Source organism: Cynara cardunculus, unplaced genomic scaffold (assembly GCF_001531365.2).
Source record: "Cynara cardunculus var. scolymus isolate 2C unplaced genomic scaffold, CcrdV1 Un_Scaffold_7298, whole genome shotgun sequence".
Classification (NCBI taxonomy): domain Eukaryota; kingdom Viridiplantae; phylum Streptophyta; class Magnoliopsida; order Asterales; family Asteraceae; genus Cynara; species Cynara cardunculus.
In genome coordinates, this window is record NW_020203472.1 from 3,600 (window position 1) to 8,043 (window position 4,444).

Genomic DNA, 4,444 nt, shown 5'->3' on the forward strand with positions numbered 1-4,444 from the left:
CATCCTTGGTTTCACTTTTAATTTTGACTGGTTTATTTTTCAAACCATGGTTATAGATTTCAAATAGAATTATCCAAAATAAGACAACGAATCAAACCCCATGAATACAAAGGCAACCAATTCATCTTTCTTATATACACCGATTTGTTCAAATCTTTTAACTTTTCATCATTATGGGACAATTAAGACTCAACCACAATAATGCATACATAGCCAAAAGTAAAACATCATGTAGACTATTTGCATCAAGAAGCATTGGTCCTATCTACCCATCATGTACATTGAATCCATATACAAACAATACATAGTCTTCATTCTTTCTACTATCGGTCTTCAATCCTTTTGTCGCTTCCTTTCGTTTCTTCCGCCAAGTTGTTGCAATTATATCGAGATTCTTGTGAAGATATTGTGATAACTCCATGTTCTAACTTTTGTTGCAGCATCCCATACTTTACATTGATGGGCTTGAAGTCCATCACGCTTCAATTTGCAGGAATGAAGAGTGCCAAATGTGACTTCCAATACAAAAAAAAAAGGACCTTCAAAGGAGCTTTTGTTTTGTACTTAAAAGTTTCAAAAGCTTTATGTAAAGGCTTTAGAGAAACTTTTCAATTCCGTCAAAGAACTTTTCTATATAAGGGTAGGTAAAGGCTTTCGAGAGGGATTCGAGAGGGTGTGTGTTTGTTAACTTTTAGAGACGGTTTTTTGAGGCTTTAGATACGCTTTAAAAGCTTCTCTAGACTACTACCCAAATGGCCATAATCACCACCATTACTACTACCATGTTCTGTTGAAGAGAGGGATGATATGTACTCTTTGTTCCCAGAAATCCCGCAGAGATGCAGCAACAGAAACTCCAGAGAATTTCTCTCCAAATTCAACACCCGCGAGGCCTAAGATTTCAAAATTCATAACAAGTCAAGTGATCCAAAATATAATGTGTTCCAATTTTTTTTAATTTCAAACTGAAATAAGCCGAAAATTAGAGTTGAGAAATGTAACCTGTCCAGTGTCAAACATATATGCCGAAATCTCGTTGCAGCCACAAAATATCCTTATCTGCTCCGTGCATAACCTGATAACTTATATCGTTATAACGAGTGAACATTTGGCATAAAATGAGTCATATTTTCTATGAAGAAGGCTTACCTTTTTCTTGGTAGGATCCTTAAAAATCTTGGGCAGATATGGACCAATATGAACCCGAAGTTTCAGTGTATCAACAATGAAGTCTTCGGTTCTTGTAGATATTTGCAATAAAGAATCTGCATCATATAAACAATTTGCCATTAGAAAAGGCATTGTTAATTTCTTTATCAACAAAAGGAACTATTGAAATTGATAGATACGCAGGTTTCGGCAGGCGGCAGCTGTTCTTTCAGCACCACCAATGTGTGCAACCATCCGGCAATTTTGGGAAGTTCCTTTTGCAAGCACTGGAAAAACTTATTAACAAAGAGACCCTCCTCCTCTGTGGATTAAGACGAAAATTTTAGTCAAGGACATGCTAATAGGTAATCTCAAACTCCAAAACTAAAAGCAATAATTAGACAAACAAGTAACAGATACATATATGACACCAATTATATAAAAAAAATAGTTTTGCAGAGACAAGCAATGGGCTAAATTATTCACCTTTACAGATATCTGTAATGAAACAGGTGAGATTAGCTACAACTTTGATTAATAAAGTTGTTTTTGAAGTGCATTGATGGGCTTGAAGTCTATCACATTCGGTAATTGCTTTCAAGTCCATCATATGTTCAGAAGCTTCTGCATCATCAGTGATGTTCTCATTGGTGGTGTTGGCCTGCAAAACAAAAAAAGGAGCGATTAAGAGGGTTTTGGAATGAGTCAGGGGATTTCAAAAAATAGCAAAGCTTACTAGAGCTCTGAACGATTCAGAGGTTTCTTGAGAAATGCTATGAACATTGACGTTGTACAATCCATTTTTGGCTACATCACCACAATCATAAACCTGCAGCAAGAAATGTAGAGGATTGAATAAACAGAAACATTCAAGCCCTAGAAATGAACAACTCATGTTGAAGATATTAAAATATTGGGACAACACGGTTGTAGTTCAAAATTTTACATTTTACTCGTACAAATAACAAACAGCATATCAAGGATTTTAAAACATCTATAGCACCAAAAGTTCAGCAAAACCTTTAATTTGGTGTTCGAATCCGAAGATTATAACTTAAAATCATTTTAAGAAACGTCATTAGATCGCGTGTATATATTTTGCAATCTAAATCGATTCAAAGAACCAAAGAATGAAAATCCGGATAAAGCGAATTTAAGAGCTATCTATCGCAAAAGGGTTTAGAATCAAATMCGCAAAAGATTTTGGAAATAATGTGATTAGATCGAGCATAATTCATTTGCAATCTTGCTACTTGCTAAATCGATTCAAAGAAAGAAAATCTGCAAGCAGCGAAAGTRATCCTACTCGGATCGACCACAAAAAATTAGATTAAAGAACGAATCGCTTACGATGTATCGTATATATTTTGCAATCTAAATCGATTCAAAGAACCAAAGAATGAAAATCWGTACAACACGAAATGAAATCCACAAGAACCAGAAAGAACAACCGGGGGCTTCAAATCGGTTTATAATGAAATCCGCAAACGATTTTGAAAATGAAATTTGCTTAGATGGAGCATAAATCATTTGCAATCTAAATAGATCGATTCAAAGCTGCAAACAGCACCTTGAAAACTAGATGGCAGAAGGAATTGCTTACGATGATAGGGAAATGTGAAAGGTGGGTGTTTGTTGGAAGATCCATGGATGAAAGAGTGATGCGATGAAAGTCGATSAAGGATTGGTTATAAATAGTGGGATTGGGATCCATTTAGGGTTTTTGACCTACTCATTGACACGTAAGATTAGGTTAAAAAAATAATATCTGATTTTACATATTTTTTTAATTAGAACCCAAAAGAATCGGTTTAAAAAAATAAAACTTTTATAATTATTTATTTTGGAACAATTAAAAAAAATTTAAAATTGGTGATATTCCGAAAATTCATCTATTAATCAAACAACATTTTTGTAATAATTATCACAATGAATATATCCTTTTCCATATATATCTAATGAAATAAGAATACCAGTGTTGTCTTGCACTCCGAGTTGACTAGGTTTTGTTAAAATTGAATTAGATATGAATTATGTCTTAATATCAATTTCTGGTTTATGTTTGTTACTCTAAGACTCTTGTTTTTGAAATATTATTTGACCTCTTTACTAAAACGATACTTATATATGATATAATGTTACTTGTATTCGGATTGTAATTACTATCAACATGTGTTTGCATTATAGCAATTAGATTTAATGGATTCTTTTCGACTTAATGAATTGGTTTTGCAATCAATGTAGTTTCTCTCCAATTCCAAACCCTCACATTTGACCAAAAGATGGATCATGGAAATTATAGGAACCAATTAATTAAAGCCAACTACGTAATGACTTGGATCAAGTGTATGTTTTAGATTAAGAGTCCCAATGATTGAACATATATCGTATTTATATAACAATGATCATCTGGATCAAGGAAGTGGGTTATAAACAACCAACGTTGTGACCATCAAGGTTGGTCTTTACGAGGTCCTTCATACGTTGAGGACAAACTATTTTTTTAGTAAATASTTTTGGTCCTTTATATGTTGTAAACAAACTGAATTGTAACAAATGAATCTAGGCTCTTGTTGTTTTGGTAGATGTTTTACGATACATATAAACGAAACTGCATTATGTACAGAACAATAGCATATTCTTAGTTTTTTTTTTAAATACAGATTCAACGACGGATCAGCTACGATTTGGAAAATCAAATCTTTTGATAATCCCTAGCTAATCTATAGCTAATCYGCGACGAATCCCTTCTCTAGCTAATCAGTAGCAAATATGTTTCCTAGTTAATCCGTAGATACTCCAATCCCTAAATAATCTATAGAAGGTAAGTTCCCGCTTAATATGTTCCCTACCTAATTCGTAGCAAATATATATGTTCCCTAGCTAATCCATAGATACTTCATTCCCTAGCTAATCTGTAGCGAATACGTTCCCGCTTAATATGTTCCCTACCTAATATGTAGCAAATACGTTCCCTAGTTAATTTGTAGCTAACACGCACCCGAGCTAATCTGTTGCAAACGTCTTTCCTAACTAATCCGATGTTATAATATGGTCTTATGTGATTTTGAAAAARTGATGATATTTTTATTTTTGAATAAAATATAAATTTGAAGATATCATAAAAATCTAACAAAAATATATCAATATTAGTATCAAATTAACTATTTAAAATTCATCATTTTTTGTGCAATTTTTTAATAATAAATTTAATTGAAGTTTCATACCAAAGTAATTTTTATTTCGTTTAATAATATAATTTTCTTATAAAAATAATAGTTAATTATTTTATTAG

The 4,444-nt window shown here is 32.7% G+C and overlaps 1 long non-coding RNA gene across 1 annotated transcript; it reads right to left on the reverse strand.

The window, feature by feature from the left end:
* Nucleotides 1-835: 835 nt before the first annotated feature.
* On the reverse strand, nucleotides 836-1,259 carry LOC112504909. The gene is made up of 3 exons (XR_003068295.1): nucleotides 1,150-1,259; nucleotides 1,003-1,075; nucleotides 836-893 (listed from the first exon to the last, which is right to left on the reverse strand). It is a non-coding gene; the product is annotated as an uncharacterized LOC112504909 (long non-coding RNA).
* Between the last annotated feature and the right edge of the window lie 3,185 nt (nucleotides 1,260-4,444).